At 43.9% G+C, this 25,177-nt stretch overlaps 1 protein-coding gene across 3 annotated transcripts in view; it reads left to right on the forward strand.

Moving 5' to 3' along the window:
- The window catches only part of F13A1 (coagulation factor XIII A chain), a 155,716-nt gene that overhangs the window by 14,925 nt on the left and 115,614 nt on the right, over positions 1–25,177 (forward strand). For 2 of the 3 annotated variants that reach the window (XM_046918034.1, XM_046918054.1), the window contains one exon: positions 7,581–7,675. The gene's annotated coding sequence lies outside the window, so the exon portion shown is untranslated. Of the gene's footprint in view, positions 1–7,580; positions 7,676–12,324; positions 12,450–25,177 lie in introns of all 3 variants that reach the window. The other variant, XM_046918045.1, reaches the window with a different exon arrangement.

A 25,177-nucleotide genomic window follows, 5' to 3' on the forward strand; every position in this document is an offset into this window, starting at 1 on the left:
AGGCTGACAATTAATAATATGAAATCGACTTTAAACTGAATGAATCTGACACAGGGTCACGGAGAGAAAATTAAATTTGGAGGAACTGGTGCCATTTTTCTAGTCACTTGTGAGAACTGTGGAGTGCTGGCACATACCTTTCTACCTCTCTCTTCCTTCTTCCGTGCTTTTCTTCCACCCTCTCACCCCCAAATTTCAGCCTTTCTCTGGGGATTTAAGCTTTAACTTCTTAATCTCATAATCTGAAGTAACTAGACAGTTGGCTGACATTTTACAAGATGAAAACCATTGAGTCAGCCTCTCGTAACTTCACAACTGTTAAAATCCCCATATGACTAATCTCTAATTCCCAGCAGTCTACTGCAAATAAAATCATATATTGAACTGTGCTGCTTTAATATCCCAAATAAAGCTCCCACACGACTTCTAGTTCAACTCAGAGCTTGGCTATCCTAATACCATGGTAATGTTTATACAGATCACAGACTGCTTTAAATAAAATGCTCCTATAAAAGTTTGTGGGAGATTATATTAAGACAAACTGTCCATAAAATCTCTTTAAAAAAACAGGATGCCTGGCCTCCAGCAAAATGATACTTAGCTAGATAAAGCCACAATAGTACTTCTGAAAGTGTATCTTAATTTGTGAAGAACTATTCTGGAAAAAAAAAAAAAAAGGTTCTTCTGCCTATGCTGATTTTCCAACGTATCCTTTCCATGTTACAAGCAAAGGGACCTTTGGGAAGCACCTTTCTTGGTTTGTTCACCAGACTCAGGTTCCTGGGCCCAGGAGATCTCATTTGCTCTGATTCTTTTCTAACTAGCAGATGGTTATGAGGAGATAAATGACATTTGTGCTCTAGCACAGTTTCTCCATTAGGTTGCAAAGTGATGGGACGATTTCTGAGTTGCAGGGGAATGAAAAGATCATAGAATCATAGAATTGTTTGACTTGGAAGGGGCCCTTAATGGCTAGTTAGTCCAGCTATGAACAGGGACGCCTACAGCTACATCAGGTTGCTCAGAGCCCCATCCAGCCTGACCTTGCATGTCTCCAAGGGTGGGGCTTCCACCACATATTTGGGCAACCTGTTCCACTGCTTGACCACTTATGTCCAATCTAAATCTCACCTCTTTTAGTTTGAAACCATTTCCCCTTGTGCTATCACAACAGATTCTGCTAAAGAGTCTGTCCCCTTCGTTCTTGTAGCCCTCCTTGAAAAGTCTCCCTGGAGCCTTCTCTTCTCTGGGCTGAACAGCCCCAGCTCTCTCAGCCTGTCCTCTCAGGAGAAGTGTTCTCTCCCTTAGATCATTCCTGTGGCTCTCCTCTGGATGTATTCTAACAGGTCCACATCTCTCCTGTACTGAGGATACCACATGTGGATGCAGTACTCCAGGCGAGGCCTCACTAGCACGGAGTAGAGGGGCAGGATCACCTCCCTCGACCTGCTGGCCATGCTTATTCTGATGCAGCCCAGGATACGGTTCGCTTCCTGGGCTGTGAGAGCACATTTCTGGCTCATGTCCAGCTTGCCATCTATCAGTACCCCCTAGTCCTTTCCAGCAGGTCTGTGCTCTATCCTTTCATCCTCCAGCCCGTACTGATAGTGGGAGTTGCTACAACCCAGTTGCAGGACCTTGCACTTGGATTTGTTTGACTCCATGAGGTTTTCCTGGGCCCACAGCTTGAGCCTGTCTAGGCTTATATGAGAAGGTGCACTTAATCCCACTGTCATAGAGTCAGAGTATCCTTAGAGTTGGAAGGGACCTTTAAAGGTCACCTAATGCAACTCCTCTGCAATGAACAGGGTCATGCACAGCTAGATCAGGATGCCCAGGGCTTGATCCAGCTTTGCCTTGAAGTTCTCCAGGGAGGGGGCATCAACCACATCTCTAGGCAACCTGTTCCAGTGCCTCACCACCCTCACTATAAAAGACTTTTTCCTTATATCCAACCTAAATCTGTCCTCTTTAAGCTTGAAGCCGTTTCCCTTTGTTCTGTCACTTAAGACCCTGCTGAAGAGTCTGTCCCCTTCTTTCCTGTAGCTCCTCTTTAGATACTGAAAGGCCGCTATCAGGTCACCTTCTCTTCTTCAGGCTGAACAGCCCCAGCTCTGTCAACCTGTCCTCATAGGAGAGGTGTTCCATCAGTTAGATCATTTCTGTGGCTTTCCTCTAGATTCACTTCAACAGGTCTGCGTCTCTCCTGTACTGAGGACTCCACGTCTGGACGCAGTACTCTAGTTGAGACCAAGGCAAAAAAGTTGTTAAGTATCTCAGCCTTCTCCCTGTCTGTTGTTACCAGCCTGCCTGTGTCACTCATTAGGTGGGGTATGCTCTCCTGGACTTTCCTCTTCTGGTTGAGGTACCTGTATAAGCCTTCCTTGTTCTTCTTGGCATCCCTAGCCAAGTTCAGGTCAAGCTGAGCCTTGACTTTGCTGACCCCATCCCTATGCAGCCTAACAGCTTCCTTATAGTCTTTCCACAGTACCTGCTCATGTTCCCACTGCGTATACATTTTCTTCTTGCTCTTCAGTTTGACCAGCAGGTCCTGGTTCAGCCACACCTGTCTCATGCCTTCCTTTCCTGACTTGCTACACCTGGAGATGGGGAGCTCTTGCACTCTTAAGGAGAGCTTCCTTAAAGATCTGCCAGCTCTGCTCTACCCCTGAGGGCAGTTTCCCAGGGTGTTTTGTTGACTAACTTCCTGAAGAGCTGGAATTTAGCTTTCCTGAAATTTAACACCCTAATATTACTCTTTGCCTGCCTCATATTCCTCCAGAGCATGAACTCAGCTATAGCACGGTCACTACAGCCCAGGCAGCCTCCAATGCTAATGTCACCAATCAGTTCATTTGCATTGGTGAGCAACAGGTCCAGTATGCATCCCCCTGGTGGGGCCTGTCAATATAATTGATGAAGATGTGCATGCACAAAAAAAGGAAGGGCCATGACCCATAATTACTTTTTTATTGCATCTGATGCTGAGGTTGCCATGAAGCTGTTTCTGGGCTTCCTGGGGATGGTGAGGCATTGAAGTACAGATGTTCTGCATAGCACAGGAGCTTCCTTCTGTGTGTGAGAGCAAAGTATGGCTCCTCTGCCTGCTTTTGGAGGGAATGGCAGTCCCCCAGGTGAAAACTATGGCAGGGCTGGGGTTCTCCAGGCCCACAGGTGCATGGAGGTTTGGGAACAGATGCAGTGGGTGAACAGTTGGCTGATGAGCTGGGCTCACAGGCTTTTATTAATTGGGGTTATGTCAGGCTGGCAGCCAGTCACTAGTGGGGTTCTGCAGGGCTCCATTTTCTGGCCAGTTCTCTTTAATGTTTTCATAAATGACTTGGGTACAAAACTAGAAGGTATACTAAGTAAGCTTGCATATGATACTAAATTGGGAGAAGCTGTTGACTCCTTAGAGTGTACAGAGACTTTGAAGAAAACAGTACACAAATGGAATGTGAGATAATCACCAACCACATGAAACTGAACAAGAGCATGCACTGGATTTTGCATTGGGGCAGAGCAGCTCTGGCTATATGTACAGGCTAGGGGATGAGAGGCTGAGAACAGCCCTAGAGAAAGAATCTGAGGGTTCTGGCTGATAGCAAGTTGAATGTGACCCCGGCAGCCCAAATGGCCAGCCATATCCTGGGGTGCATCAGGCCCCTGAAACACACTCCCCAGGTTAGTGGTCAGGCCCCAAGCTACAGGAGTTCAAGAAGCACTTGGGAATACTGTCAGACACAGAGTTTGGATTTTGGGTAGTTCTATGTGCAGCCAGCAGTTGTACCGGATGATCCTTGTGAGTCTCTTCCAACTCAGGATATTCTGCGATGCTGTGACCCAGAGGTGTTTGGGAATGAGGTCCTGACTGGGAAAGGCAGTGAGCAGAGGCTGGTGTGTAGTAAATGGAGATTTTGCTATGCAGCTGGTTTCCTGGAGCAGGAAGGTTGCCCTTTTCTTCACTTGCTTTTCAAAGATGGACAGTGGGAAAATGGTGGTACAGTCCAGTTCTGTGATGTATACTCTATTTTAAAAATGAATTATATCTCTGTCAGAGGATGTGTTTTGCTTACACTGCAGTTTAAACACTTAGTTAAAGCCTTGAGCGTTACTAATTACTATGCTAAGAAAGCTTCCAGCATGCAGTCAGGGCTGTACAGGGTTTAACATGAGGCCTTGCATGTTTCTTGTCATTTAGCAAGAACTATGACTTGAAAGATGGCCTGTGCTACTGTGCATTTTCATAGTATTTTTATTATTGGAGAAGTGAGCTGCACAAAAAAGGGACATCTTTTTTGTGGTGTGTTATGTATAGCCTTGATGACTGTGTTCAGCAGTATGTTCCATTACACGTGGTAAGGAAGGGAAATGCAAATAAAATGTTTGAGCCCTGGGAAGGGCTCTGAGCAGCCTGAATTGGAGGGGACAGGCTGCAGCTGCTAGTTGGAGAGCATCCAGATCAAACGCAGGGCTCTCCTCTACTTGCACAGGGAGAGGACAATCTGCCTTTTAACTTTCTGATTGTTCGTACAAATTCATGGTGCCTTCTTACCAGCTGTTGACATAAAGGAGCGGGGAGACCCTGCATAAAATTAATTGAACTTGGCACCTGGCCACAGAGAAGCCAAAAAGGCACCAACTGCACATTCAGCTCCCTCTCCGCTCCCCACTGAGGTCCCTTTGCACCAGGCTGGTACATGGGCCCAGCAGCTGTCATGCCTCTGCATGGATGTTGACTTCTGTAAGGGGAGGAAAGATGTCAGGGATTTTGTCTGTGTGACCTGCCCCTACTGTGCAGATCAGACTCAATGTGTGGTACAGGAATACAGGTAAGATGATGCAAATCAGCACACAGACACATGCAAGCACTTTCCTTAGGTTTAGTTACAAGAGGAATTTTATTTTTCAGGACGTATGCTGATTTCTGCTGACTATTACACGTGCCTGCTGACAGTGGGCTTTCAGCTCCTTGTGACAGACACAACCCCTATCCATTGGAGCAGCAGGGTTTTCATTCACTCCTCTGCTTGGGGCTACTAGTTCAGTATTTTTGTCTTGGCACCCACCTGATTACACTCCCTGGTGGTGGTTGCTTTGCATCTTGCAGGCTGTCGTGCCACAGTTCTGTAGATTACAAGGCAAGCAGCAGGAGTGCAGCCTGGTTCCCATTACAGCTGTAGAATGGCACATCCTCTCAAATTATTTGGTGTGGATATATTCTTAGAAGAACAGTATCCTGAGGTTTTCTAAGATCTGAAGATACATTGTAGATGGTAGAATGTTATTATTTGTACATTTAGTATATTTTGTTGGATATCAAGGTTTAGGCCCATGTGATTCCAGTGCCAGCTTAAGGGAGACAATCAAAACTGGAAGCTCTCAAGGCCAGGTTGGATGGGCACCTGGGCAGCCTAATCTAGTGGGTGGCAAAAGGGAAGTTGGAACTGGATGGTCCTTAAGGTCCCTTCCAACCCAAGCCATTCTATGACTCTGTGGAAGTCTTGGCTCTCATTTAGAGAAATACTTCTAGCTATAGCATTTGAACCAGCAGCCATGCATAGGTCTGAACAGGCATTTCTGAGCTTGTTTAGCAGATGCAACTATTCGTGCAGTGCTGCATCTGCACAGAACAACAAAAAAATGACTGTGCAAAACTGCTGGAACACAGGTTAATTTGTAAAAATAAATAATTCTGAGTTAGAAAAGCAGAAGGTCCTCCCATCCCTGGAGGTGTTCATGGCCAGGTTGGGTGGGGCACTGGGCAGCCTGGTCTAGTATTAAATGTGGAGGTTGGTGGCCCTGCCTGTGGTGGGGGCAGGGGTTGGAGATTCGTGATCCTTGAAGTCCATCCCAACCTGGGCCGTTCTGCAATTCTGTTGCGACTGAAGTTTAGGCATTGTATTGCTTATTGACTACAAGCCATAGTCTCAAGAATTGCAGGCTTTCCCCTGCTCCTCCGTGAAGTGCTCATGTGAAGTCTTGGTTCCATCATTACGTGTTGCTTTCCCATCCCCTGAAGGTAGGGATCCTGCACCCCACTGATGCTTCATGCCGTTCCAGAAACCAAGGACTTCCTACATCTGGTCCTAACATTTTGCCCTAGATTGTCCACAAAGCTTATGAATATAAACAAATATATAAACATAATAAACAAAACTACTAAACTTCATACATTTATATTGACTGATTGATCTTTGATTTCTGGAGCCATACTATTTCATGTCACACGTCTGCTTTTAAAAAGCAACGTTCTAATGCTGGTGGTCACAAAGAAGTATTTGAGAACTAAAACTCATTAACATTAAAAAAAAATTGAAGACAAATTTCCTTGGAATTCATAATAAAAAAAGAAAGAAAAGAAAAGAAAACAGTTCTATTTGTAAAGCAGTCTGATGAGGAAATGATTCATTAATTTTGAATGCTAATGGCTGGCAAATACTGTTGAGAAGGCTGGGTATGCGCTGCAATGAATCAGACATGGCTGAGTTTAATACAGATCAAATGATATTTATATATTTGCATACTTATTTGATACATATTATAGCTATATTTTTATGCATGTATTTGTATATGATGTATATGTTTGACACTATCAGAATAGGTCCAGAAATGCTAAGGAAAACTGCTGTAGATTTGGGTTTTGTTGTAGGAAATGCTGCTTTTAGGCCACTGAGAAGCTCTTCAGCTAGCAAAGAACGTAGGGCATCTTCATAATGTTTAGACAAAGTTGTAAAATACTATGCGAGAGAGGTGAAGATGGAGAAGGAATTAGTCTTGTACCTAAATTTCTAAGGGCAGCTAAATCTTGAGACATCTCCTTTCCTTCTTGCCTGTGACTGTGCCTAGTCTAAGGCATGTACTTATACAGCTCAGTTTCTGGTGTTTTTGAGCACTGCTTTTTAAAATTCTTTTTCCAGTTTGCACATGCTTTTACCTTATACTTTGCAGGCACATGGAGCCTCAAACACATGTAAACTAAAGCTTCTTCAAGTATTCCTTGTTTTTCATCATTTTTCTTCAAAATAGCAGTAGAAAATACCACAAGGAAATCCCATCGTGTGAAGTCTTTGCTTCAGCCCGTTTGCTGTTTCCTGATATAGCTGGTGAAGAGCTACTACGAAGCATCTGATCACATCAAAGTGTGTTTTCCAGCAATATTCATGCAAAATATCCTGCACAGAGAGAAACGTGCCTGATTTTTATGCTAAGATTAACAGTGTGGAATATCAGCCTTTTCACAATAAAAGTCTCTTTTGCATTTTTGCCACGTTTTCCTACATTTCTTTGAAATGTAGAAAGCCATGCTTCTGAAAAAAAAAATGAGAACCAACAGATACTGTGGTGAGATGTTTGTGATAAGTGTTGTCTGAAGCAGTAAGTACTGGGCTGTCAGTGGGTTATGTGCTGTATAATGTTACATATTATTACATAATAATAATATAAGTTACACAGACAAGTTTATCCTTAATTTTAGAGTAAACTTTGTAGTATAGACACACTGTATTAAGCAATTCATGGGAAACTTATTCTTCTGGCTGATGGACTTAATACTCCCTTAATCCTACTCTCTGGAACAGGATGTTGGCTGAGGGCCCCAAGAATCTGCCAACGTACAAAGACTAGATCAAGCATGGTGCTGAGATATAGAGACCCTAGAGGGATCTCCACTGTGGTAAGTCTGACAGAATATGAGCAGATTTTTATTCTATTTTATTTTATTTTATTTGGAAATCAGATGCTCCTAAGGCATGAGGTGGGGAGCTAAACAGATATTATTCCACCAGGGGTTCCTAGGCAGAAGAGTTGAGTGTGTGCAGTACTTGCCATCAGTTCTGCTCAAGAATGGTCATGGTAGAGATGCCGTATGTACAGCATTATATTAAAAGTAGGTTTCATTATTTATTGTGTCAACAGAATGGCAAGTTAAAAATAAGATGAATGCAAATAGAAGCTCAACTCAGTGAATTGCTCCTATTCCGCTAATGCTACTGGAAGAGAGGTGGCTGAAGGATAACACAGACGGCACAGCAGTCTGTCAGTTACCTTTCTTCATTAACTTAGACTGCAATAAAACACAGCTTTTTAAAACAAAGTTCAAGGAGCCAGAGCCTCTCTCTGGAAATTAATTTCCTCTGGAAGCTAGTTTCATGTAACTCTTCACCTACTTCACTGAACATTATTCAGCCCTGTCAGTAGTGACAGAAGTGCTCGACAGAGCTACTGAAAACTAGGTGGATAAAACATAGCACGCTTCCCTGTGTTGCTTTTAGCATGGACCTCCTGAGATTGCAGTAAATAATAGATACCTACAGGCCAGTCTGGGCATTTGGTGCAATGTTGCAGAATGCATCTTTGGTCCATGAGGGAAGGAGGCCCCTTTAATGATATAAGCCTATGAGGTAGGTTTTCATAGGGAAACTGTTGGGTACCTGTTCCTGTAACTCTGAGCCTGTACCACGCTGACTTTTTTTGTGATTACATGTAGGTTTTTACTCTTGGACAATGCAATTTCTACCCTTATGGATCTGCTTCCCAGCTTAGCGGCTTACTTGAGGGCTTTACTGTTGTGGTGGTAGCAGCTGTTGGCTGTCAATGCCTCACTAATCTCTCTGGCAAAAAGAACAGTCCTATGGTGAGGACACTGCTCTGTGGTAAGCAGCCAGCTATGCATGCTTACAGGAGGGACAGGTGGCTGTGAGGGCAATGATTGCTACCAGAACAGCCATTCCATGCCTCTCCCATTCAGGAAGACTATAGTCTATGTGAAAGTTAACGGCTTTAAGAACTCTTTATTAAAAGAGCAAAGAAGTGTTGTTACAGGCTTTTAAAATGTAATGTACTGACTTCAAAAACAACTTGCAAAGAATGAAAAGAAATGAAAACCGTGTACTGTTTTTGTGTTATATACTTTTCTGTTCCTTCCCCTTTACCTCCCCTCTCTCTTTCCGTTTCTCTTTATCATTCCTTCCTAGAAAGGCTTTGAGTTTTTCCAGTTATTGTTTAATGACTTGCTATCCAGCCTCTAAGTGTTGGATTTAAGTGCTTAGCCTCTCAGTGGAAGAGCCAAGGCACTAAATCATTAACATAGATATCCTTTATGCTGAATGTTTGTTAATGATTGATGTTGAAGAACTGTTGAAAAGAGTAAAGTATCTTCTCTATTGAAGTACTCATACTGCAATTTTCCTTTGCAAAAATGTTTTTGGACAATTCCATCCACACACATTTTTCTTATTTCTCCCAGTGTTTACTCCTATGAATTTTCACCATTCCCTCCTTGACACTCCACATGATGCCTTTGTAGTGACAAGAGCCGCTATCTCCATGATTCCAAAGGTGAAGCTGTGCATTGTATCTGAGTCTTACAGGAGCTAAAGGAGGGTGATTCCCCTGCAGTTTGTCCTCCCTACCCCTTCCTTTGCTCTCAGGTGGACAGTCTTGTGCTGGCTCGGTGGCTTGTAAAACTTTTTACCATGTGAACTTTGCTCTTATCCTGGCAGAAAATTCAGTTTCATTTTCTGAGATAATCTACTGCTGAATTACTGGTCTGTATCAATTCTTAGAAGCTCCCAACAAGCAGTGGAGCTGGTGCAGTGTAAGCAAGGGCACGCGTGCAAGAGTGGAACAGGGGGTGCAGGATACAGCAGTGGCAGTGAGATGTTGGATGGACTCAGCTGACCCACGCTGTTTCTCCATTGAGGCTGAGTCACTCATCACCTGAGCCACAGTAACTCACCACAAGTGAACTCTCAGGAATGAAAAGTAGATGTGCTTGCATAGAAACACTCTACTGAAGGCTCAGGCAAGACAAATGTTCTTGCTGTCTCTTAAGCTGTATTTCACCAGGATGAGGGATGCTCTAACAGTAATTGCTCTCTTGTAGTGGTGTATCTGCTCGGTGTGGAGGGGAGTATGCCTTCAGGGGATTTCTGCAGGTAAACAGAAATGTGCATTTGGCCTTTAAACTACGGTTCAGAAAAAAATTGTTTTGTCTGTCTCCCAGGCTTTGAGATTTTTGATAATGATTGCTTCATGCTTAGCTTTGAGGTGACATTATTTAGAGAAAAATGAAAAGAACTGCCTGCATTGAAAGAGGAAGGCTGGATTTACTTATTCAAATTGCACAGATGTGAAAGATAACACTGGTGGATCAGATCACAGTAATCTTGCCCTGCTATCCGCATTTCATTCCCATTGCCTAGCTGTAATATCCAGGTGTCTCTGAATTCCCTCAGTACAAGCAAGCAAAGAAGCAAATCCATACAGGAAAATGAAGTGGAGATCCCTCCTGTGAAACAGCAGCTTTTGTTAGATTTCCATCTTGGTTGGTGCTACACACAAAAGAAAAAAAGCAGGAAGAAACTTAGCAGTAAAATAGAGAGCCCCTGCAGTCTGAGCAGCATGAACATTCTGTTGGTAGATGGGCACTGCTGCCTTTAATAGGTTATCTTTTTCCATTAGAGAACTGTTTAAATTTTTAAGTGGTGCAGAAGATCATAAGGGCTTTTACCATGTGGGTTCTGATTTTCATGTGGGTTTAGAACGTGTGGGAGATGCAAATGCATTAAGAACTACTCATGGATCTCCTCTATTTCCAGTCTTTCCCATGGGAAGTATTGATGGTCATTTCATCTTTCTTATGTGACTTATAAGATCCTCAGGAAAAAAAAAAAAAGGAAATGATTTTCTGGTTACTTCCCAGCGGGATATCTTACAGAGAAATACCAGGGCTGGAAATGAGAAGTAGAACATAAATTCCAAGGGGCTTAGATATTCAACAAAACTCACAGTCAGGTTCCTCAACATTTATTTTGATTATAAGTTCCAAATAAAGTTAAAGCACTGGAAAAGAAAAGGTAGCAGAAGTAAATGACAATTTTTATAGCAGAATTTGTTTTTTAAGTGATTAAATATTTGTGCTGATGCACAATATATTCAGCAATATGTCTTTCTTCCAGATGGGAAGTGGGGAACCTGAATTTTTAGTTATGGGACTAATAGGCATTTTTTTTTCCCCTATCATGTAGACTTTATGTCCATCAGAATGTTACATGTGCTTTTTCTTCTAATCACAATGATGAATATTCTAAAATTTCTTACCTTTGGTATTTTACAGTTAAAATAATTTCGAGTCTGCTCTAAGACTTGTAGATATGAAGAAAGGCTGAGTTGTATAGAGAAAATGTATTTCACTTTGAGGACCTCTTTGAAAAAGCTGATGCATAAATGCCTTGAAATTTAAGGTATTTTCAGGTGCAGAGAACAAAACGGAGAAGCACACAGACTTGAGAAACTTAAGCAACTAACCTATTGGAGCAATTGCCTTGAAGTGAGTGGAATTATTTCCCTAGAGAGAATTTGGTCTTAGGAGTCAAATTGTCACTGAACAAGAATCCGAATGAAGGGCAGCGAATTGATTTTGCTTCCCGAGTCTTTCTTCAATATTTCCCCTAATTAAAAAGTGAAGAAGGATGTGATAAATTCAGCTTTTATTTCCCCCTCACTGTTGCACTCTGCCCTAAATCAACTCTTCTTTGTATCCATTTTATTGGCAAGGTTGGGAGGTGAAATAAAGGCCCTTTGGTAAAATTTCCAAAAGTGAGTGCCTATATTCAGTATAACTGTGGAAAAGCAATGTTTTTACAGACAGTGAACATCTTCATCCCTACTTATGTTTGGGAAAAGTTGTGTTCACCCTCTGTGAGGAGGAGGTCAGTTACACAGAGATGTGAGGTGTAAGATCTCAGGTCTGCTTTTCTGGTCTGTGTGACCTAGTCAGACACATACAGGAGTTGTGGAGGGGAGAGAAGTGAGAAGCTACAGGAAGAAGAAAAATAATCTGTAGTTCAGGTCTTTTCTTGACAAAATTTTGCATATATGTCTTTTGCAGTCATCTGTTTCCTCTCCTCCTAATGCACATATAAAGACTACATGTTTCTTCCTGCTTTTTGAGCTGTCTTGCACAACCTTCCTTTGCTGCTCCTAACTGCTCGAAGCACTGTGCACAGTACTTCCTTTTTGGTTTCTCATTTTCCCATATCTGACAGAGATGTTTCTCACTAGGTTCCTTCTCCTTGTTGTGCATTTGTTAAATGAACACTTTCTCCCCAAGTTTCTTCATTTTATTTAACCGAGGGGATGAATGACAGAGTGCACAAAACCAATCCAAGTGTTGCTTGCATGTTTGGATGAAGGAAAACAAGGTTCCAGCTCTAGGGAAAGCTCAGGGTTTATGCTGTGTAATTTATGTTTAATGCAGCAGCAGAATCTTTTTTCATGTCTGGCTCTTCAAAGATGTAACTTCTGTGACATGTTTTGCAGCTTCTTTTTTGCGTGAGAGAGTAAAGGACACTGGCTCATTTGAGATCCCTAGACATGTTAAAAAATAGTGGAAGAAAAAAGTACAAGAAAACACACTCACGGAACTGCTGAGGTGACGTAACCAGGTATCTTTTGATGTGTATGCTTTGTTTTCTATCTCCTCAAGTTTAAACAAGCTAATGCTATAAAGGATTAGAGCTGTGATGTTTCTACACCATCCTTCAGAGTCTGAGGTTTTTCTCATGGGCTACCACTTAAGCTGCAGTGAGCTTTGAGGTTTGGTAGAGTCAGAGGAGGCAACTACATTGTATTTACACGTGAAATGCTAGAAAGCTGTGCCTGTTCTTCAGTGGAAACATTCCATTCTTACCTTTAGTCAGAAGGAAATCCCTTCAGTCAATCATATGGTCCTTTAAACCTTGGAAATTGGATGTTTGACTTAGACTTGCTGAGACCTCACAACATTTCCTCTTTCTTGGTGGGGTCAGAGGAGCTGATACTGGGCGGGGAGTTGGCCTCAACATGGTTCCTGAGTAGGATGCCAAAACTCTACACCTTTGTGTGATGGCGTATGGAACTTCAGGAGCACAGAGATGCTAGGTCAGTCAGCATTTGGGCTGAGGCAGCTGGGTTTGGAAGCATGTTTTAGCCTTTGTGTTATTATGTGATGGGCTTTGGATGTTTGCTTAGGTCTGATATGCCTGGCAAACAAATGTGTAGCCTTTGTGTGTGGAAGACCTGGGGACAGGCCCTGATCTTTTCCCCACCTCAGCTGTGCTGGGGCAGCATGTACAGAGCAGTCCTGATTTCCTCGGGCTTAATTCAGGTTGTGACCAAGGCTGACTGCTCACTGCCAAAACCAATGCATCTGGCCAGTAGTCTCCATCTGCATTGTTTCCATGCCCATCATGCAAACAGGAGAAAAAGTTAGGATACCTGTGTGTTGCCTCTTGTTGGTTAACGTCTTCTATAAAACACCTCAAGAGATCAACAAGTCCAATTTCCCTGCCAAAGCAGACACCCTGCAATAGGTCACACAGGTAGGCATCCAGACAGGTATTGCATATCTCCATAGAAGGAGAATTCCACAGCCTCTCTGGGGAACCTTTCCCTCTTAAAGTAAAGAAGTTCTTCCACATATTAGTGTGGAACTTCCTATGTTCACGTTTTAGGCCATTACTCCTTGTCCTATCACTACGCACCACCGAGAAGAACCTGGCCTCATACATTTGCCTCCCACCTCCCTTTAGATATTTCTTAACATTTATCAGATCCCCTCTCAGTCTTCTTTTCCCCAGGCTGAACAGACCCAGGTTACTCAGTCTTTCCTTGTATGGGAGATGCTCCAGGCCAATTCAGAATATCTCTGCTTAGAGCCACGATCATTTGGCCTATGGTCCCTCTGTGAAGCCCTTTGCATTCCAATGTGACTTCCTTGCACTAATGTCCTACTGGGGTTAATGGTTCAAAGTAATAAAACTGGGCCCATTTGTGTCCTTCATCTCATACTGTTGAGTTTACTGTGGGTTGAGATTGTCCTGTGTGTAAATGGAAGTTTGTCCTATGGAGTCTGAATGCTCCTCTATAATTATAGAGTCCGACATCGATGACTCAGTATAGTTAAACTTTCCCACAGGGAAATCTTGGAACTGAAAACTTGTCTTCCTGCAAGTGCATAGCATGGGATCTGCCATCACAGACTCCCTAACTGGGGAGGAGCTGTTCATTCCTTGTTTCAACTATTCTAGAAGAAACTTGTAAAAAGTGGCAGTGAGTTCTAACCATAATGTACTTGTATGTCTGTTGTAGAAAAGGCTGGTCCCTGAAACTGGCTTTTAAAAGCCTAACTCACTCTGATCTGACCTTCCAAGTTATTTGCAAGCACAGCCTGACATTTGGATAATTAAGCACATAATTTATGGCTGAAAAGGGAAGACAGGTAGAAAAAAAATAGATACAAGTTAAAAAAATTTCCTCGTATCTGACCCAAGATGTAGCTAGGTCATGCTAATGGGGGTCCTTGTATTTCTTCTCTGACTTCGGTAAACCATCCCTGAGTAAGGCTATAAAATTTGTACAGGTAAGTCTCAGCTCTAAGGAATGACAAGTATGAACAATCTCTAATGAAGTGAGTTGGTACTGTTGTAGTTAGCCTGCTTCAGGATACTCACAAAGGGATCCCCGCTATCCTTTCTTCTACATGAAGATATTGCTTGTATTAAATATGGGTGGAAGTATTTTCTTTGTGGTTAGAGCTGTGGTTATATTATAGAAAGATACCCATACAGTTCCTGTGAAACCACTGGCCTATCTGACTGAAACAATATCCGCTGGGATGAATAATGAGAACGATCTGAATCTGAAACGGCTTGACAGGCCTTACTTTATTGCTCATGGCATAAGCACGCAAGTGGGATCGAGAGGGATCATGTTAGCATGTAGTGGGTGCACAATAGCACAAGCAATCACCTCTGTCACTGTAAGAAGCTGGATGCTGGGAGAGAGCTCTCCTTTTGCAGAAAGCCATACATTACAGATGTTTCTACATTTTCTGCAGATTCCACACATATACACGTGCAAAGAGTAAATGAGTCCCTGATATAGCTCTACAGGATGAGAAAGATGAGAAGGTACTTTGAAAAAATCTGAGTCTTGTATTGGCTCATGGCTAATGGGCAACTCTAACACTGGGCTACAGGATGTATACACAAAAATACTCATGCTATGATTTTTTTTAATCTGAATGGTAAAACCCCCTAATGCAGAAGGTCTCAGACCAGCTGTATAACATACTGCAAGCTACTGAAGAAAGAAAACTAGGATCTTGTTCTCTACAGTGCTTGTAATTCTACTCCTTGCTTGGGTACATTTAGTGCCTTTTCAAGCCAGTTTTTCCAAACAATCATGTCTATTGCATAAGAGGATGATTACTTAATCATCCGGGGCAGTTTCTGTCCACAGCTCAGAAGCATATTTTTATTACCACTTTAAATACAGAAGCTATATACATTTTTTTCTTCTGATATATTTCCAGCAAGGAGATCTAAGAGAATTTATTTGTTTTAGGTGGCATAAATAGCCCATAAGGTCCAATGCTCTGTTTCGTTCCACACCTTTAGGCTGCTGCTATTTCTTGTTTCTAGAGGTGCAACTGGTTTCCCTTTCTGTGTGATCTCATAAAATTTGCCAATGTGGTTTGTGTTTTCTCACCAGGGGTCATTTAAAGATAGACAGAAATGGACAAAAAATGACTTGGTTTTATTAGCATGGGGTTCCCTGACACTCTAGAGGCAAAATTTGTTCTTGCCATTCATAAGTGAATGTTTTGTAACTGGTTTGAAGTCTGCTCTTTCTTGGCCTGCCCATCCACAAGGGCTGAAATGGACAAAAAAAGTAACAAGAAATAACCTTTTTGGTAATAGCTGTTAAAACTACAGCCTTGCTCTTTTCCCACTGTATTTTAATTTTTATGCAAAAAAAAAAAAAAAAATAACCAAACAACAAACCACATATATTTTATGTATGTAGTCTTTATAGGGCCTGAGCACTTGTTGACCCACTGAACAAAGATGATCTTGTCAAATGAAGATCAGGCTGTAGGTTTTCAAAGAGCCATTTGTTTTGCAGGGACACTGAGTATCCTACCCTCACCTGAAATCTATTTTGAAGCACTCTGGTCTGGATAAAGCACAGCAGTTTCTTTCTTCTCTTTTGCGTATGTTTTGCAGTTGGATTTCTCATCATTTGAAAAACATGCAACCAGTTGAATGGTACTGGATGTTTTTTAGCCTTGAGAACTGAAAACACTTTCTGTAATTGATGGTTTGTTTTAAGACCACAGGAAACTACTTGTCACTACCCATTAATGAGCACTTTGCTAGCTGTTTGCCATCTTAAGAAAAATAGGTGACGAAGCAGAAAACTCTACCATCAACAGTCTGCTATTTCATCCTTCAGTCAAACTAATACTGAACTAACCCTCCACACAAAACACCATTTTCATTATCTATGCTCACTATTTTTTCCCCTCATTAGAACGGCCAAAATAAGGAAAAAATGAGCTAAATGTACAGCAAGTTTGCTCTGACTCAGAAGCCGAGAGGCTCTTGTTTCTTCCCAATGAAGGCTGGGACTGTGGCCGAGCTGTGGCTGGACTCTTTTTGGTGCAGGAAGCAAATCAGTGGGTATCTGCAGTGTGGGTTGGGCTGTTAGTCCTGGCTCATGTGGGGACAAAGTGGAGGAGGCACTCATCCCTGCCCAAGGGACGTCTGGCTGCAGCAGCAATATAAATAATTTAGCGATGAGATTTATGGGCTTCTTTTCAATGGTGTCTTAGGCTGTATTTGGTCACAAGCACCAAGATAATTGCCTTGAACTCATGTGCTAATGTTGCATAAATGTGCAAGAGCAAAGCTCTCATCTTTAGATCACTGTTTAAAAAGCCTCTCTTGTCTTGAAAAATAATTGTGAAAGACTATTTTCTCTCCTCCTTTTTTTTTTTTTTTTTTGTGTGTGTGTGTGTGTGTGTGGTAACTTTTCAAAGGCACAGTTGAATATCCTCTATAGGTTGAATTGGCATTTGTTAGAAGTCAAGGCCCTTTGTAAAAGCTCCCTATTTTGCTCAGTCTTGCAGTAATCAACCTAGTGTATCAGATTTGGTACGCACACTTCATATAGTGGAAGATATAGCAATTGCTTTATGAGTGAAAAATAGTGGACTCATTGCTTGCAGGTAACCTATTTCTTTTCAAAAATTGGGAAAATTCCCTTCTTGTTTATTCGCTGTTCTGAATAATTTATGTTTTCCTGTTTCCTACAGCCATTTTCTGACATGCAAATAGCAATTTACTTCTATATGGTATAAATGCTTCCTCTATGCTTCTCCCACTATGAAATGGTGTTGGGATGCTTTTGCCCATCTTTACCAGTGAGGCGTATTTCAGTCTCCAATACAGTCAATTCTTTAGAGCCCCCAGTCACTCCAGAAATACAAATCCGTTCTGTGCCTTCGTGACTCGAGGGCATTAGAGCGCACTGCGCACCACTGTCCACCAATGCCTTATATTTCTGTGGTTCTGATGTGCCAGGCCATTGAATTTACACAGGCCAATACACTCTACTATCCCTTCCTCCCCCCCAATCTGATGGCAGAGCCCCTCTCTTTGTTACATGAGTTGTTGTTCTCTTGTGAGTCGTGATCAGGACCCGCAGTAACTGGAGCAATTGCCTTGGTGGTTGTTCTGTTTTGTAATTCTCTCATCCATGCTTGTAGTACAGGATTGGGTTTTTTATGCCACTTCTTCATGTCTTCTCCATGCTCGTGTAACAGCATGAGACACAGATTTCCTACAATTATTTGCTTGAGCAGGTGAATGAGGAGATGGCTGAAATTTAAGCATGAGACGGGGGTAACTGTTGTTCAAAGTTTTGAAGCGTAATAATGAGTTCAAAAAATAGGGATCTTCTATGTTGCTCCTCGTATCTTTCATATGTTGCTGCTAGTGCACTGGTGTACTTTTCAGGTGCTGTTCTTATGAGTTTCTGCCACAGATTTGATGTCCTCTGAACTCTTTCAGGATCACAGTCTTCGCATGGATTGTTAGGAACAAACATGGGGTCGTACAACATTTCCACCACAGCTAATTCATAGAGTGGAAGAGGCGGGTGACTGTGGTGACTGAGCAAGGGCCTGCAGCTTCAACTCAGGGAAATGAGGGAGGAGGAGGCAGGCCAATTAAAGCATTCCCCCTCTGATAAATTAGGACAGGCCTTCCTGTGGAAAGAAAGAAAAAGTCACACGCTCGTTCTTGTCAAAAGGGATGGAACAGGCCTCGGGTGACATGGCTGGCGGGGGCTGTCCAGCTGCAGCACAGCAGGGTGGGGGGTCAGCAGTGAAGAGGGCTGCTGCACCTGCTTGTGCAGCTTCTGCTTGTAGGGTTTGGCAGTCTCTCTCTCTGATTTATAGGAGAGAGAGGAGGTTCTTTTAATATTTGTATACCCGATGGTGAGATTAAGACACAACGGTTGAAATGTTAGCCCAACCTGTTTAGGGAGATGGGGAAGGGAAGGATGGCAACTATTATGAATTAGGGTGGTGGGGAAGGGAAAGCGGGCAATAGGAAAGATAGGAAAGAAGCAAGAATTACGGAAAGCAGAGATAGTCACCACCAAGATCCAGCAATGTCCTGCTGCACGCTGTTCTGATGGTCCGAGGCAAAATTACAGGGGGAGAGCAGCAGCAGAGTGGCCAGCCTTAGGCAGCATGCAGGTCCAGTGACAGTAAGTCCAGGAGGAAGAGGCAGGTCTCAGGTAGCAGGCCCAGAAGAGTCCGTCAGCAGGCAGGCATCACATCGTGAGGCATATGATGTCAGGCACCTAGTTACTTGGCTGCTGGTCCCTTTTTTATATCCTTCTTCTGTCAAAGTGGCATTCCCAGTCACCTGGGTAAAAGTCATGTGAGTGCCACCTGAGATGGCTGTCTCCCTCAAGATAAGCCCACACAAATGACTGCTTCCTGGCCATTAAACTGCTACTCATCTCTCTCTGGTTGCCCCTGTCCTGCAAATCTTCAGATGAAAGATTTTGGCCACTTTGACCAGGACTTGCCAGGACTTGTGAGTAATCCTTTAGACAGATGATTTCTCAGCCTTTGACCAGGATGTGTCCATCAGTATTTCTCAGCAAGCTTTGAAACAATGGTGCAAAAGAATAATCTCTTACAGGCAGGCAAGGAGCAGCAGTGCAAAGTGGGCTCTGCTTGCTTCATCACCTTCCTTGGTACCACGACCGTAGCTTGGGTGTTTTCAATGTCAAAGGGGTCATCCATTGTCAGGAATTAAATCTTTCTCCTCCCCAGCACTTCCAGATGCATTGTTTTACACTTACGTTTCCCTGGCAGTTCCTCGCACCCAGCCTGTTTTTGTGCAGCAGAGGTTCCAGTTGGAAACTGTCCTCTGCGTTCAGTCTGTCTGTCTTGCAGCTTTCTTTAGTCTTGTGCTGTTGGGCAGTCAAACTTGGGGCTGGAGCACAGCTGGGCTGAGCCTGCTTTTTCCCATTTGCATTGGTGGCTGAAAGGCTTTTTGTGTGCAGAGATAGTGGGAATACGGGCAAGCCTCTGCACCTCTTGTTTGCCTTTGGTATAAATTCCTCCTGCAATTTGTCTGCAGAGTTTTCACCTTGGCTGCCATCATTTTGCAGTCTCTCACCATATTGTTTATGCTTCCTGTCCAGATGTGGACATGGATGTTGGCTGATACGTTCTGGGGGCCGATCCTCTGCTTTTTTGTATACGGAACATCTCTTTGAAGAGCCTTTCTCTTTGGAGTGATCTTTTCCCCCTGGGGTTTCAAGGAAGTGAGCCTGGTTATTTTCCTCTCTAGCAAAGTTGCATCTGCCGTTGCCATTTGGTTTTGCGATGGCATCTTCCAGAGCAACAGTCGTTGGCTTCTTTCCACTGCTTCCTTTCAGGCTTTCTCTGCATTCCTCGCTGAATCTGCAGAGCTCAGACTCTTTGATAGCAGCTGAGGTCACAGTTTGTTTCATCAGTTCAGAGGGCTTGGGTTTCAGCAGTTTTTCATTGGCCGAGTCTGTGTTGTCGGGTCCATCTTAAGTGTAGGTCTGCTTGGTTTCAAGGCTCAGCTGCCTGATGGGTAAGCACAGCTCATTGATGTTGTCCTGCAGTGTGACGAAAGTCAGAGAGGTGCTGCCACTGTCACAAGCAGTCTCTTTCAGGGGGAAGACTGGGGCTGGCACAGGCTGGGGGATCACTCTCTCGGCGCTTTGTTGGGTGGATGAGTCTTCTGTCCCAAAGCCAGACATGGCCAACTGTAGGGCTTTCTGAAAGTCTCTGTGCAGAGACACCTGTTGTACCTCGTGCTTTGTAGCTTGTCTGCCACTCGCAGCAGCGGTAAAGGTGGCTTTTGGTCAATTCTTCTCTTTCCTTGTAGAACCTTGCAAGAGCAGGAGCACTGCGAAGAGGTGTTTGTTGCCTTTGGTGGGCTTGTTGCCGTGGCATCCCTGTGCATCGTCCCACCCAACTGCCCAAACTGCTCTTGTCTTTTCTAGTCTGAGTAAGAGTTTATGTTGGGGTTTCCAGTGTAAACTGAAGCTGTAACAATAGGTTGTCTCTCCTTGCCGAGTAAATGATTAGTTCTCTCTCTGGTTTGGATTTGTTTATCTTTCATTTTTTTTTTGTAGTTTACTGGTGGTTCAGTGTGACTTTCCATAGCCCAGCTGTGCCTAACAGAAGACTTATGGCTTCCATGGTAGAATCCCTTCCCATTTAATTTTAGTTTTCTCTGGTCATCCAAACTTTAACTGCAGTTTGAAGTCCCAGTTTCCAGTCTGTCCTTTTATTACAACTGTGTTTCTCTGCTTCTATGTCATATTTTCCTTGTGTCACAGAGGTATCTGGATCAATCTGTCCCTGACAGGGACAGCAGGCCCACAGGCCCAAGAAGGGAAAGGGGGGGGGTATGGAGTTGGGAGCTGGGCCCAAAGACAGAACAGTGGTAACTATCTGAAGAGTAGACTCAATTTTACTAAATATGATATCGGAATGCAAGATGACACGATATAATACAGTATAATTGGAATTGAGCCTATTACATCAAATATATTGAGAGTTTGAGTGTCCAAAAGCGAAGGCCTTCCTCTGAACTGAAGGGCAGACAGCAGCAGGGCACACCCACAACTGCCAGGCAGCAAGAGAGAGAGCGAGTCCTGTGACTTGCGGGTCTTATCTTGCCCTCTGAAGGCGAAGTCCTCTGGGGTATGCAGTTCTTCTTTGCTTCTGAGATTCAGGTATCCGGAAAGTTGTCAGTCCATGGAACTGGTGTATTAGCTCTTTAATTCCCTGTGCTTTACATGATGTTGTGATGTGGAATACCGATAATAAAAATCATAAAACCATGAACTGGCTTCCTCAGATGTGGAAAAAGCTGAGGCACTCAGTCAGTGCGTTGCCCCAGTCTTCAGTGGTGGTCAGGCTCCCCATGTCTGCCAGGACCCAGACCCACTAGATGAGGGTCAGAGGGGCAGATTTCATCCCACTGTAACAGTGCAACAAACCCACAAGGAGACCTCTTCATGAAACTGAACGTAGATAAGTCCATGGGACTGGATGATACGCATCCCAGAGTTCTGAGAGAGATGGCTGATGTGCTTGCCGAGCCGCTCTCCATCGTGTTTGAGAAGTGGTGTCTGTTGGGTGAAATTCCCAGTGACTGGAAAAAGGGAAACATCTCTCCCATTTTTAAGAAAGGGAGACAGGAAGACCTGGGGAAGTACAGGCCCGTAAGCCTCACCTGTGTGACTGGGAAGATCACTGAGCAGGTCCTCCCAGTTGCCATGTTAAGGCACATCCAAGACAAAGATGTGATCTGAGATGGCCAGCATGGCTTCACCAAGGGCAAATGTTGCCTGACTGATCTGGTGGCCTTCTATGATGGAGGGAAGGATTCAGTGGACAGCGGACTGGTGACAGATGGCATCTATCTGGACTTCTGCAAAGCCTTTGACATGGTACTTCACCATGTCCTTCTCTCTAAATTGGAGAGGATTTGAAGGATTTGAAGGATGGATCGTTTTGGATGATGTTGAGCTTCTCTATTAATAGTGTCGCTATATCATTCAAGCAATGTAGAATGATATTTATTTCAACAAATTAAGAGTAAATGAATGCACGTAGAAGCATTTTGTCTGATGTAAAGTAAGTATTTTCAGTTTAATTCCAGTGTGCTGTTACTGGAAGAATGCAATGGTTTTATCAAAAAATCAGAAGTACTTTGTAGGGTTGCCAGCATTTTCCTGGGGGAGAGAGACCAGTGCACCAAGAACGTGAGAGAAACCTGCTGGTCTCTGAGCTTAGCTATATGTGTGGGGATAAGTTGTGACATGTTACGTACACGTGTGTGTGAAACACAATTTGGATTTTTAGAATCTCCTTATAAGCTGATGGGGATAACCCTGACAGCACTTATGGCCTGGGTATGGAAGCCTAACCTGAATCCAGCTACATTTGTTCCCATCCCTTGTATGTCAGGGCATGTACGCAATTCCTTGTGTCCCTTTTGTACTGGCATGCTTCTATGTGACTAATATATTCAATATTTAACGTACAGCTTTCTATGAGGATTTTGTGAGCTTTTGAAAAGCGCTCTCTTGTGCGGGTCTTGCCCTTGTTCTTGTCAAAAGGAATGGAGCAGGCCTCGGGTGACATGGCTGGCGGGGGCTGTCCAGCTGCAGCACAGCAGGGTGGGGGGTCAGCAGTGAAGAGGGCTGCTGCACCTGCTTGTGCAGCTTCTGCTTGTAGGGTTTGGCAGTCTCTCTCTCTGATTTATAGGAGAGAGAGGAGGTTCTTTTAATACTTGTATACCCGATGGTGAGATTAAGACAGTGGTTGAAATGTTAGCCCAACCTGTTTAGGGAGATGGGGAAGAGAAGGATGCCAACTATTATGAATTGGGGTGGTGGGGAAGGGAAAGCGGGCAATAGGAAAGATAGGAAAGAAGCAAGAATTACGGAAAGCAGAGATAGTCACCATCAAGATCCAGCAATGTCCCATTGCATGCTGTTCTGATGGTCCGAGGCAAAGTTGCAGGGGGAGAGCAGCAGCAGAGTGGCCAGTCTTAGGCAGCACGCAGGTCCAGTGACAGCAAGTCCAGGAGGAAGAGGCAGGTCTCAGGTAGCAGGCCCAGAAGAGTCCGTCAGCAGGCAGGCATCACGTCGTGAGGCATCTGATGTCAGCCACCTTGCTGCTTGGCTGCTGGTCCCTTTTTTATATCCTTCTTCTGTCAAAGTGGCATTCCCGGGCGCCTGGGTAAAAGTCATGTGAGTGCCACTTGAGATGGCTGTCTCCCTCAAGATAAGCCCACACAAATGACTGCTTCCTGGCCATTAAGCTGCTACTCATCTCTCTCTGGTTGCCCCTGTCCTGCAAATCTTCAGATGAAAGATTTTGGCCACTTTGACCAGGACTTGCCAGGACTTGTGAGTAATCCTTTAGACAGATGATTTCTCAGCCCCTGACCAGGATGTGTCCATCAGTATTTCTCAGCAAGCTTTGAGACAATGGTGCAAAAGAATAATCTCTTACAGGCAGGCAAGGAGCAGCAGTGCAAAGTGGGCTCTGCTTGCTTCATCACCTTCCTTGGTACCACGACCGTAGCTTGGGTGTTTTCAATGTCAAAGGGGTCATCCATTGTCAGAAATGATCTCTTTCTTCTCCCCTGCATTTCCAAACATATTGTTTACACTGAGGACTGGAGCACAGCTGGGCTGAGCCTGTTTTCTCCCATTTGCATTGGTGGCTGAAAGGCTTTTTGTGTGCAGAGATAGTGGGAATACGGGCAAGCCTCTGCACCTCTTGTTTGCCTTTGGTATAAATTCCTCCTGCAATTTGTCTGCAGAGTTCTCACCTTGGCTGCCATCATTTTGCAGTCTCTCACCGTATTGTTTATGCTTCCTGTCCAGAGGTGGACATGAATGTTGGCTGATACATTTTGGGGCAAATCTTCTGCTTTTTTGTATACGGAACGTCTCTTTGAAGATCATTTCTCTTTGGAGCGATCTTTTCTCCCTGGGGTTTCAAGGAAGTGAGCCTGGTTATTTTCCTGACTAGCAAAGTTGCATGTTCCATTGCCATTTGGTTTTGCGATGGCATCTTTCAGAGCAACAGTCGCTGGCTTCTTTTCGCTGCTTCCGTTCAGGATCCCAGCCTGCCTGGCTGAATCTGCAGAGCTCAAACAGTTTGATAGCGTAAGCACAGCTCATTGATGTTGTCCTGCAGTGTGCCGAAAGTCGGAGCAGTGCCGCCACTGTCACAAACAGTTTCTTTCAGGGGGAAGGCTGGGGCTGGCACAGGCTGGGGGATTGCTCTCTTTGCACTTTGTTGGGCAGATGAGTCTTCTGTCCCAAAGCCAAACACGGCCAACTGTAGGGCTTTCTGGAAGTCTCTGTGCAGAGACACCTGTTGTACCTCATGCTTTGTAGCCTGTCTGCCACTTGCAGCAGCGGCAAAGGCGGCTTTTGGTCAATACTCTTCCCTTGTAGAACCTTGCAAGAGCAGGAGCACTGGGAAGAGGTGTTTGTTGCCTTTGGTGGGCTTGTTGCCGTGGCATCCCCGTGCATTGTTCCACCCATCTCTATCAGCCCAAACTGCTCCTGACTTTTCTAGCCTGAGTAAGCATTTTGTGTCAGGGTTTCCAGTATAAGAAGAAGCTGTGACAATAGGTTGTCTCTCCTTGCCGAGTAAATGATGAGCTCTCTCTCTGGTTTGGATTTGTTTATCTTTCATTTTTTGTAATTTACTGGTGGTTCAGTGCGACGTCCCATAGCCCAGCTGTGTTCTGTGTAACCTGTGCTTTGTACAAAACAAAGTCCGTGTGTGGCTGTATTCTCTAACAAAGGGAAGAATTTCCAAGTAATAACAAACTTCTACTAGAACCTGTGTGCATTTAAGGAAGCATAGAACAATATAACAATGTTGTAAAAACTGACTGGAAAAATAGAATCCATCCAACTGGTATTCAGATTTCTTATCTAAAGGAAAGATATTGTCATAGACGTATCAGGCCTCGGGTGGCATGGGCTGGTGGGGGCTGCTGGTCCAGCTGCAGCATGGCAGGCTGTGGGATTGGCAGCAAGGAGGGCCGCTACAGCTTCTTGTGCAGCTTCTGCTGGTAGGGTTTGGCAGGCAAGGAGCAGCAGTGCAAAGTGGGCTCTGCTTGCTTCATCACCTTCCTTGGTACTGCGACCACAGCGTGGGTGCTTTCAATGTCAAAAGGGTCATCCATTGTCAGCAATGATCTCTTTCTCCTCCCCTGCACTTTCAGATGCATTGTTTTACATTTAC

The sequence above is a fragment of the Gallus gallus genome, chromosome 2 (assembly GCF_016699485.2).
Source record: "Gallus gallus isolate bGalGal1 chromosome 2, bGalGal1.mat.broiler.GRCg7b, whole genome shotgun sequence".
Lineage (NCBI taxonomy): Eukaryota > Metazoa > Chordata > Aves > Galliformes > Phasianidae > Gallus > Gallus gallus.